The 12,425-nt window shown below is 39.4% G+C and overlaps 1 long non-coding RNA gene across 1 annotated transcript in view; it reads left to right on the plus strand.

Annotated features, from left to right (window-relative positions):
* Positions 1 to 982: 982 nt before the first annotated feature.
* The window catches only part of LOC140637507 (uncharacterized), a 125,653-nt gene continuing 114,210 nt past the window's right edge, over positions 983 to 12,425 (plus strand). Inside the window, exons 1-2 of the long non-coding RNA XR_012034596.1 lie at positions 983 to 1,184; positions 10,824 to 10,890. This is a non-coding gene — a long non-coding RNA (uncharacterized lncRNA). The remainder of the gene's footprint in view (positions 1,185 to 10,823; positions 10,891 to 12,425) is intronic.

The following is a 12,425-nucleotide window of genomic DNA, read 5'->3' on the forward strand; positions in this document are numbered from 1 at the left end:
GCGGTGGGGGGGGGGCAGGCAGGGCTCATGGGCCGCGAGGGGCATGGGGGGGGCAAGCAGGGCTCGTGAGCCACGGGCCGGTGCACTGGGTCCTGTGGGGTCGGGCAGGGCTCGTGGGCCGTGGGCCAGTGCACTGGGTCATGGAGGGGGTCAGACAGGGCTCGGGGGCCGCAGGGCCGGTGCGATGGGCCGCGGTGGGGGGGGGGGGGCAGGGCTCGTGGGCCGCGAGGGGCATGGGGGGGCAAGCAGGGCTCGTGGGCCGCCTGGCCGGTGCACTGGGTCCTGGGGGGTCGGACAGGGCTCGTGGGCCGCGGGTCTGGTGTGCTGGGTCGTGGGGGGCCGCGGGGGGGGGGCAAGCAGAGCTCATGGGCCGCGGGCCGGTGCACTGGGTCCTGGGGGGTCGGGCAGGGCTCGTGGACCGCCTGGCCGGTGCACTGGGTCTTGGGGGGGGGCAGGCAGGGCTCGTGGGCCGCGGGTCTGGTGCGCTGGGTCGTGGGGGGCCGCGGGGGGGGGGCAAGCAGAGCTCATGGGCCGCGGGCCGGTGCACTGGGTCGTGGGGGGGGGCAGTCAGGGCTCGTGGGCCGCGGGGCCGGTGCGCTGGGTCGCGGGGGCCGCGAGGTCCCGTCCCCCTTGGCAGGGGGTGCAGACCACCCTAGGACGAGACCGTCAGGGCCGAGAGGGGTTAGTTGAGGATGGACGCCCGCTCGTCAGGCGCACGCAGGTCCCTTGGGTGAGGCCCTGCTCGGCGCGTGGAAGGCGGTGCGTGGCCGCCGCGCTGTGGCCGTGGTCCCTGGCGGCCTCGACCCCACCTGCCCCCGCCCGTGACTCACTCGGGGACCGGCCTGGACCCTGCCGGTCGCAGCTGAGCTCCCCGCGGTGCTGTCGGCGGCAGACGCCCTCTCCGTGTGGCTCGTGTTAGGGGAGCCCCCATCTGGTCTACACGTCACTGAAGCAGTAGAATTAGCAACCGTGAGACTGATAACTGAAGTTCCAGAAGTTTCTCCAATACCGCCCTTTACAAGCTTTTCCTGCCCAACCGAAGTTGGGCAATTGTCAGTCAAGGGCTGGATGAAAAAGCGCTGTGTCCTTCCTTGTGGTCATTTTTCCAAACAGGGAAATGGGTTGAGATAAAGCAGCAGCAGCCAGAAGACAGACGTGCTCAGGCTACGACCCGGTCTCTGGAGGTAGGGGATTGGTTCTTGGGCCATGGACCAGTGGCAGGTAACCCTGATGCCCTCCTGGTTTGTTTGTTTTTTTTAATATTTATTTATTATTTATGATAGACATAGAGAGAGAGAGAGGCAGAGACACAGGAGGAGGGAGAAGCAGGCTCCATGGAGGGAGCCCACGCGGGACTCGATCCCGGGACTCCAGGGTCGCGCCCCGGCCAAAGGCAGGTGCTAAACCACGGAGCCACCCAGGGATCCCCCCTCCTGCGTTTTAAGGGAATCCTAAGCTTGCTTGGTAACATCCCGCCTTGAGAAGCCCCGGACTCCTGAATCCCACCGACAGGTGCAAGGTGTGGATGCGGCCGCTGCGCGGCCCAGAAGCGCGGCCTCCCCCGAATTCGCCTTCTTTATCTGGGAGCACAGTCTGTGCTATTTCAAATTTAAAACCAAATGACTTTTTTCTTTAACTATGTAGTCCCTCTCCATGACTGTTCCGCAGATGAGTTCCTTTTTTTACTACACACATTTATAGGTCTATGCCCATTCAACTTCATCCATACCTTTGTTTAAATCCCTCCTTTTCCTACTTATATTTTGGTCTGTGCATCTAACGGGAGGGGAGAAGAGCTACATTTCTGTGTCTATTATTGTGTGTCTGCTCATGTGCTTCTTGAAGGTTTGGCTTTCAGGGTTGTGATGTTATGATATTTAAATATGTGTGACAACTCTGTCCTCCCTGTGGGCTCGTGAAGTAGAAAGTGGTACTTTCTGTATCATTCAGTTGGCCTTGAATTCCATTTTGTCTTGCACGAATTTTTGAAAGCTTTAAATAGATATTCAGTTTTTCTGATTCAAGAATCTTGACAGGTAACAGATAGTTGATGGACAAAAAGAACCCCCCTGCACCGGAACATGATTACCATTACTGGTATCGCATCTACGCATTGCTGAAGTGAGGGCTCAGGGAGGGGGGGAATGAGGTCTGCCAATGGAAAAGAATGAATCTAATGAGAAAAATAAACTTTTCATTAAAAAAAAAAAAGAATGTATTTATTAGAGAGTGGCAGAAGGAGTGAGAGAGTGAGCATGAACGGGGGGAGGAGAAGGGGGCGCTGAGCAGGGATCCCAAGGGGGGGCTCAATCCCAGGACCCCGGGATCCTGACCTGAGCTGAAGGCAGACCGTCAACCAACTGAGCCACCCAGGCGCCCCTAAACTTTACTTTTCATCCTTCATAAAGTACACTAACAAATAACAGCAAGGGCGGGAAAAGAACTAAAATTCATGTAAAAAGAACCCCTCACCCCCCCCCCCCAAAAAAAAGTGTCAATTCTTCCTTACTTTTCCTGGTAATTCTGTTTAACGTGAAGTTCCTAAGGTAGGAATATGGTACTATCATGTTGGGGTCATAAATTATTTGTATTAGTTTAAATATGTTTGCCATTTAGATGGGTATAATTTTGGGAATTAGAATTCACTAAGTGTACTTTAATTCTCAATATTTAATTCCTTCAAAACTCTAACAAAAAAAAAAAAAACCCTAGCTAAAATTTCATTAAGTAATTATCCTTCCATTTAGCATAACATAATAGATTCAGCCACTTTATTAGGGTTTTTATGCAATAAGAGTGTTATTTTCTAACACACTTAAGATCCAAATAAGAGATTTGTCATAGCTTTACTGAATGTTGTCCTCAATCTCAATGGAAATTTTTAAATTTTAATACCATTCGCCACCAATGTTGCCTTAACAGTTCTCAAAGTTCCTACATACCACTGTGAGGTGACCTTGAGGGGCAGGCATTCCACAACCTCAAATGATCACCGCGACTGGGCTTGTCTGGCTAATCAGGGAGTGCAGCTATCATTTAGATCAAATCTCAGAATCTCCTTTTAAAAATACGTTTTATTGGACCTGACCTTCTTTTACCTTAGTTATGGCACACTTACCCATCAGATTGGAAGACTTTTTTAGCATTTGAAAAAGTTCTTTTCTCTGAGGGGCATCCCACTGCATGCATAATAGACACGCTTAATAGAAGCAGAGCTATACAAAACTAAAAAAACAAAAACAAAACAAAACAAAACAAAGAACCTCTATTTTGTACTTTTCTACTCTCCCTTACATATTTTATTTTTAATTTGGCAAGTTTATTGCTTTTTTATAGATGCTAGTTGTTTTAAGTGAGGCCTCAATGTTATTTGTTTTGTAGCAGTTTCTTTATTCAGCCTGTAAAGTCCTAACAACTTTCAAAACCTCAAGATGCATTCACTGTGATGAGCTCATTCCCAAATATTTTAGCCCAATTGATCTTGTGTCCCCTAGAACCCCTGGGGTATCTGGGTTTATGGCCACCACATCTTGGTAAATTCATCGTTTGGTCTTGTGTCTCACATGGCTCATGTGTAAGTCTCCTCAGATCCCACCCATTGGTTTCACCCCATTTGTGTTTCTTCTACTCTTGCAGCACCACGCCATCCCACTAACCTCCGTTATTGACCCATTCCTGTCAACCGACTTGGCCTGTTCTCCTTCTAGGCCCATTGCAGCCTAGATATTAATGAACAGATATTTAGAATTTTTTTTTTCTCCCTGAGCTCTGATTATCATCATGGGGTTGGCTGGGAAGATTCTAGAGTGGTTCTGGCTATAGCGGTTAATCAGGCTCCCTCAGAATTTTAAAAATTCTGTTTACTATGCAAAAATACTGGTTTCCCTAACACTGTCTTATGTTACTATCTGAAGTTTTCCTTCCATTTTTTGAGCATTTACACTTGGTACTCTGAATACCCTACTAAACTCAGTTTCCCTGCATAATAGCAATCCGGCTGCAGTAAACATTGCTTCTTTCTTTATGTTCTTCACATCTGCTTCTCAAGGCTTTGCATTCCCACTGGAAAATTATCAAGTCATACAGTTCTTTTAGGGGCTGTCCATAGGTCACACAGGTCAGGGACCTCAGGGCTCAGATATACTTGCAAGTTGAATTGGCTTTCCTAGTTCTGACATTACCCAGACTGACTTTCACCTCCCAAAAGAAAAACAAAGTTTTGTTTTATTTTTTTTCTCACACACACACTTAAAATACACAATTGCACACAAAATTGTTTGTTGGGAAAGACTAAGGATTAATAAACTACTTCTAAGACAGTAAATATTGCTTCATGTAAGTGAATGATTAATGCATTTTTAAATTTTAGTGTTCTAATAACAAAAGAGGTTTCTTTTAAAAAAAATCCAGTATAATAACATACAGTATTATGTTGGTTTCAAATATACAATATAGTGATTCAACGATTCCATACCTTAGTCAGTGCTCATTATGATAAATGTACTCTCAATCCCCTTCACCTCTTTCCCCATTTACCACCTACCTCTCCTCTGGTAACCAACAGTTTCTTCTCTACATTTAAAAGTCTGTTTTTTGGTTTGCCTCTTTTTTTCCTGGTTCATTCATTTTGTTTCTTAAATTCCACATATGAGTGAAAATAATATGGTATTTGTCTTTCTCTGACTGACCCGTTTCTTCACAGTATACTCTCTAGATCCATCCATGTTGTTGCAAAGGTCAAGATTTCATTCTTTTTTATGGCTGAGTGATAGTCCATTATCTATACATTCCACTTTTCCTTTTTCCATTCATCTACCAATAGACACTTGGGCTGCTTCCATAATTTGTCTATTATAAATAATGCCACAATACACACAGAGATGCATATATCTTTTCAAAGTACTGCTTTTGTATTCTTTGAGTAAATATCCAGTAGAGGAATTACTGGATCATATGGTAATTCTATATTTTTAATTTTTGAAGAATGTCCATACAGCTTCCCACAGTGACTGCACCATTTTGCATTCCCACCACCAGTGCCTTAGGGTTACTTGTTCTCTGCATCCTCGCCAGCACTCGTTTATTGTGTTGATGTTAGCCATTCTGACAGGTGTGAGGTGATATTTCATTGTGGTTTTGATTTGCATTTCCCTGAGGATGAATGGTGTTGAGCATCTTTTCATGTGTCTGTGGCCATCTGGATGTCTTTGGAGAAATATCTATTCACGCCTTCTGCCCACTTTTTAATTAGATTATTTGGTTTTTGGAGGTTGAGTTGTATAAGTTCTTTATATATTTTGGATATGACCCTTTATCAGATATATCATTTGTAAATACCTTAGCCCATTCAGTAGGTTGTCTTTTAGTTTTGTTGATTGTTTCCTCTGCTGTGCAGAAGCTCTTCCTTTTGATGTAGTCCCAATGGTTTATTTTTAGTTTTGTTTTTCTTGCCTCAAAACACAAAAGTGTTGCTATAGCCAATGAGAAATTACAGTGTGTGCTCTCTTTGAGGACTTTTATGGCTTTAGGTCTCACTTTTAGGTCCTTAATCCATTTTTAGTTTATTTTTGTGTAGTTTAAGAAAGTAGTCCAGTTTCATTCCTCCGCATGTTGCTGTCCAACATTCCCACCATTTGTTCAGGAGACTTTTTCCCCTTGCATATGCTTGCCTCCTTCTTTTTTTTTCCTTTGTGTTTTTTGTAGAAAATTAATTGACCATTTAATCATGGGTTATCTCTGGGTCCTCTATTCTCTCCCATTGATCTATGTGTCAATATTTGTGCCAGTACCATTCTGTTTTGATTATTACAACTTTGTAATATATCTTGAAATCTGGGATTGTGATACTGCCCGTTTTGTTCTTTTTTTTTTTTCGAGATTGCTTTGGCTATTTGGGGTCTTTTGTGATTCCACACAAATTTTAGGATTATTTGGTTTAGTTCTGTGAAAAATGCTATAGTATTTTGAGAAGGATTACATGAAATCTATAGATTGCTATGAGCAATATGAACATTTAAACAAGATTTGCTCTTCAAATCCATGAGCATGGAATATTTTTCCATTTGTTTGTCTTCAGTTTCTTTCATCAATATTTTATAGTTTTCAGAGTACTGGTCTTTTACCTCCTTGGTTAAGTTTATTCCTAGGTATTTTATTATTTTTTGGGCAGTAGTAAATGGGATTGTTTTTAAATTTCTCTTTCTGCTATTTAATTATTAGTGGATAGAAGTGCAATGGATTTCTATATATCAACTTTGTATCCTGAAAACTTACTGAATTCATTTATGAACTTCTAGTAGTTTTTGGTGGAGTATTTAGGGTTTTCTATATATTATATGTCATCTGCAAATAGTAAAAGTTTTACTTCTTCCTTACCAATTTGGATGCAATTTATATCTTTTTATTGCTGTGGCCAGGACTTCTAGCACTCTGTTGAATAAAAGTAATGAAAATGAACATACTTGTGTTGTTTCTGACCTTGGGGGAAAGCTCACAGTTTTCCACCATCGAGTATACTGTTAGCTGTGCGTTTTTCATATATGGCCTTTAATATGTTGAGATATGTTCCCTCCATAAACCTACTTTGTTGAGGACTTTTATCATGAATGAGTGTTGTATTTTATCAAATGCTTTTTCTGTGTCTATTGAAATGATTACATGGTTTTTATCCTTTTCTTGGTGTGATTAACACATTTCTTAAAAATCTTAAATTCACTTTTAAATAACAATATGTAAAATTCTAATTCATTGATTACCTTTCGAGACACAACCAAGTATTGTCTTGATTTACATATTTGTTAAATACAGGCCTTGAAATTTTCTGCCTATACCAATTGGCTGCTGAATGTCAACTTTATAAAGGCAAAAATCATATCTATTTACAATGTTTTTAGTAGATAAGAACAAGGTTCACTGGTTGATTTGGTTTGTTTTGTTTTTTAAGTAAGAAATTGTTAGACATATTGTCATATTTAATCCCAGGGAGACTCAAAAATGAAATTGATAACTTCTTAAGAAAATCTTTAAATTAATCAGCTACAGAAGACATCAGTGTCAATTAGTATCTGGATATAATTGACCCCTGGATTTTTCTCTGCACCAGCCATGCACCACATCAGATCCTAGAGTAAAATTAGAGAAAACAGAGACTGTTTAGCTCACAAGAACTTGGGAATTTTATTAGCTATTAGAAGTCATAATATTCAATCCAAACCTATCTGAGAGAAAGAGATTTAACCAAGTTTTTGAGTTTCAGCATTACATTCTTCTCCAGTGTCTCTCAAATTTTTGTTTCTCCTATTACATTCACTAGACCAGGAGGGAAAAAAAAAAAGTCTATATTGTTATATTTTACCTGAAATCACATGGTCTTTTATCTGAAATCACATTTCTTTATATCCTAGCACCAAGGTCATCCATAAGCCTTTGAGGATTTTAAATATTACAAATAAGAAAACTTAGTCCTTCTCAAAGAATTATAAAATATTTTAGGCCAGAAAGATATGGAAAGTAGGGGTAGTCTTTTAAAACTATTGGTTAACACAACAGGAAAAATAAGGTCATTAATCATTTAAGGTTATTACACATTGAATATGTAACGGCACCTTTTGGTTATAAACACAATTATTTTTTGCCTATCTACTTAGTATTGTTAGAAAAAGGCACCCAAAATCTGTAAGCAGGGCAAAAGAATACGTATCTTTCTGATGTCACATTGAACTGTTGCTTAACATAGCAATCTAACGGTTAACTTTTTAGGAGAACATATGATTACTTGACATTGTTATTTGCTATTTATTAAGAGTTTAGACTATGAAGTTACATGTGAACTTGGAGGTTTTTATATTGTAGAGACATGAATAATTCCCTTTGTAAAAAGTCAACCCTAGAGGTGAACTATATAATATTTACCAGGTTTTTTTAATCTAAACTAGAAATCTTTTCTAAAACTTCTTTATCTAAATGCCCTATAAATATCCAATTCCCAAAATACCCTTTGAGCTACTATGACTATCATACTTGTTGTTCATCAATTATTGAGTGAAATAAACTTTAGATACATGTTCATTTTGTATGTAAACGAGGGCCATGATTGTACCATTTGGAAATTATTCTTTGTTAGTACATCTCAAATCTTCTTGGAGTGTAGACCTCTTTTGCAAATAATCTTAAGCCTCTATGGCAAGCACTTCTAAAAACTGAACTCATTAATTCTCTGCAGTTGATGAAATGGAAAGGATTCCCCTTCTGTGGATGTACTTTGTTTTAGTTTAGTCAGACACTAATCTAGTCTGATTTCCTGGGCTTCCCAGTAGAGCAACCATCTACTCAGAGCAGGATGGAGGTGTTGGAGAGGAAAAACTTTCCTGTATCCTTCAAGATTCTTCCAGTCGGTTTAAGAAATAAATTGACATGAAACAGATTAACAAGAGAAAAAAAATAATTATCTGTGCACAGATGCCCAATAATAAAGTTGAGATCTAAAGAAATAATCAAGGCAGACAGTTTTTATATTTTTGGGGCACAGAGACAATAAATCTATGAGGAGTTGACCGAACAAAGAAGACTTTGGGAGCTCAGTTAGTAAGGAAATCTAAGTAGAATTTGGGTTAGGGTAATAAATTAGTAAACAAGGTTGTTTATACAGCCTTCCTAGCTCTGAAGTCCTTATCTCTGGCAATAAGGATGTCCCATCACTTCCTGGTATAGAGAAGTTACCTTTCACATGAGAGATTTATTTCCTGCTCTCTGAAGAGGAAACAGGAGCCGGGGGTGGTCAGAGTGTTTCTTTTGTACCGATGATTCTTAAGTATCTTTTAACTAAAAAATAATCAGTATGCCAAAGTGACACTTTTGAGGTGGCCTACCCTAGGGCCCTACAGTCCTCACTGGATCATTTATGATTAATGATCATTAATATGGTTTCCAGGCTGTTTCTAACTGCCAGCTTCCTGCCAGATTTCTACCTAAATATTGTTTTGAACTGTTTTGTTAACATGTCTTGCCTAAGCAGGTCCTTTGATTTTACTTTGTGGACCCTCAGCTCTCATCACACAAGCACCTTGCTGTTGCTGCTAGCCAATTAACCGGGGTGCTAAAAGAAACCCAAAGCATCATAACACAGTTGTTGGATTCTATTGTATTTTGTAAATAGAAAAGATTCACTAGAAAACAAAACCATTCAAGTAAATAAACAGCAGGTGAATACAGGCTTCTTGTGTGAGAATGGTTTTAGAAATAAGCAGGTGCCTTTATTTTCTACTTTCAAGATAAAAAATTTTGAGAGTAAACATCAAAGAGCCAACATCATTATTGCAAAAGTTCCCAGGAGTAAGAGAAAACAGACTGCAAACATAATGCTGTGGGCACTTGATATGGACACTACGGAGTCTTCAAAGAGCAAAGAGGGTCTGATGGAAGCCAAAGTTGTTCTATTTGCAAGTTCTAAGAACTGTTTCTCAAGCAGCATATTAGAGCTGTGGCAAACTTTGCAAAATCCAGAGTAATTATATACATAGAATAGAAATAAATCCTCTTCTGTGTGATCCAGATTGTTTTTTATCTTTGCATCACAAAATAGAAGCAGTTAATAGTAGCCATTTCTTAGAATTTTTCTTTTCCAGGAAAAATTTTTATTATTCTTATTTTGATTCCAATGCTATGCTATAACCATTTATCTTAATAGTTAGCTAGCTTGACACAAAATGACCGAATAAAACATTTGACTCACTGAACTAACTAATTCCATAATACCAACTGCAGATCTGGTGAAGCAAGTGGGCTGAGGTTGGTAGGGAGATTGGGAGACATTTTTACTTTTTGTTTGTTTACAAAATTTATTGAATCCCCATGATTTAGGGACCAAAGATATTAACTGTATGTGATATCAAAACAACATTGAAATTGCTATTTCATTTTAAGTCAATCAAACCAGTGTCATATAGACCAAAGGCTTGATTGGCTTAATTGAACTTTGTTTTTCCAGGATAGAATAAAATCATCTTATGTTTTAGTGTGTATCTAAAAAAAAATATGATGGAATTCCTGATTTATTCCAGAAATCTGACTTTATGCATGCAGGCATCTCTGAGGGAACTCAGCAGGAAATCTAGCATCTGCTACAGCAACTGGAGAAATCCCTTGGTTCCCAAACTGCTTCTGTCTTAATTTCCTGTCCTCCTTTTTGTTAGCTTATTTAACCTGCAATTTTATAATTAAAGTACAATGTTTTCAGCTCACTGAAAATAACCTATTCAACCTCCTTTCCCTTCACGTGGGTCCTGGAGCCCTGGTGGATTTGGAACATGTTACAAGAATGTCTCTCTCCCTCCCTCCCTTTTCTTCACTGAGTTTCTACATTCTACACGGAGTTTTGCCAATGAATGCCTCACTTTACAAGCACAAAAGTGAAAAAGATGTGACTCCTGGTATGATGTTTCAGTCAAATGGCCTGGGCCTGATTCCTAGGATATGAAAAATAACCCAAGTGAAGTTGTTTTGTGTGTCATTCTTATTAACCCTATTCATGCCAAACCTGACAAAGAGGAAGCCCATAGACCTCTATTTTTTTTAATATGGAAAAGTATACACCAGTATAAATCCAAATTCTAGTTTTAGTGTGACTTTGCATATCATAATTCTTACTCATTAACTGTTGAATTATATTAATCAGGATTCTTTCAGATACAAATTATAGAAATCTAATTCAAAGTAGTTTGAGCAAAAATAAAAAATGAAAAGGAAATGTGTCAATTCTGAGGATATGCAGTTTGTTCTTTTGACCTCTGGGATCCTTATGTAATAATATTTCTCTTTTCCTTTAGGTTAAGTGGATATCAGAAAGTGCATAGATCATTGGGATGATGGTTCCTAACTCTGCTTCTCTCACAGGTAAACTCTATTCTCATGGTAGCCCACAAGAATTTCAAACTTATTTCATCTTAGTTTAGCAACAACAGTGGCCGAGTGTTTTTTTGTTTTTTTTTTTTTAACAATTTTAGCAAAGATCCTGTGCTTGACTGTCAGGGTAAAAGTATGGATTCTGGGACCAGCTATTGTATCAATCACTGCATTTAGAGGATTTTCTGCTTTGCTTGGTCTTATGTCGACCTTAGAGATGGTAGGTGGGGTTAGAGCTAGCTATACCATTAACACTTGAATTAAGAGCTTATGGGAAAGGTGTATTCAAACAAAATTTTGTACTCAATTCATAGAAGGAATCACAAGGGGAAGACTGGCTGTAAAAGCAACAAATATAAAATATTAGGTCAAGCTTGTGGGTGACATTTGCACATGTGCACATACACACAAATCTCATCTGAAACCTACAATTTAAATAATGATCATAAATAGTATAATGCAACTAATTCTTTAATGAAAGATGCCCTCCTCTCTCCATAAGGAAGTAATCAAAGACCCATGCAGTTAATGCATCTTATTGCCAATCCATCATCCCTGAATGATGGACATTAACCATATAAGGTTCTCGTGCTGTGTCTTACGTTCTAGAATTCCTGACAGATAAAGTTAAGCAACTATTAACATAATCTATAAACTCCAAGGGATAACGGCCATAAAAATGCCTATTTAAAAAGACAAAAAGAGTTATTTAGAGTGATATTCAAGGGTATATCTCTTTAGCTGCCCGGGGCTGGTTTGTGAGAATTTGAGAGTCAGAGAATTGTCATAGTGGTCAAATGATTAAAGGTCTCTATTTCTTTTCTTTTCTCTCTTTTTTCTTTTTTTAAAAATTTTAATTCCAGTACAGTTAACATACAGTGTTAAATTGGTTTCAGATGTACAATATAGTGATTCAACAATTCTATACACTACTCAGTGCTCATCAAGATAACTGTATTCTTAATCCCCTTTCCCTATTTCACCCATCCCCCTCCCACTCCTTCTGTGGCAACCATCTATTTGCTCTCTATTTTAAGAGTCTGGTTTTGGGTTTCTCTCTCTCTTTTTCTCTTCTTTGTTCATTTGTTTTGTTTTCTGAATTCAACAGATGAGTGAAATCATATGGTGTTTGTCTTTTTCTGACTTACTTCACCTAGGATTATTATACTCAAGCTCCATCCATGTCATTGCAAATGGCAAGGTTTCCAATTTTTTATAGATAAATAGCATTCTATTGACAGTCTCTATTTTCTGTGTGGGATGAAAAAAATCTCCCCTTAAAGTAGGAAGGAGGACAGGTGTTTAATTCACAATGGTGGACTAATTTGCCCTGCATTGAACTGAGCCTCCCATTTAGAAGACTTGGAATAGCTGAAAAAAAATATTTTAAAAGAAAAATCTATTTTCAGTTATCAGAGAGCCACCAAGATTAGAGACATAGACATTTAATCCTGATTATGTCAAGCTTCTAGACATCTACTTGCCAAGTGAAGAGCTAGAAAACATTTAACACCAGTGGATCATAG

Source organism: Canis lupus, chromosome 8 (assembly GCF_048164855.1).
Source record: "Canis lupus baileyi chromosome 8, mCanLup2.hap1, whole genome shotgun sequence".
Classification (NCBI taxonomy): Eukaryota; Metazoa; Chordata; class Mammalia; order Carnivora; family Canidae; genus Canis; species Canis lupus.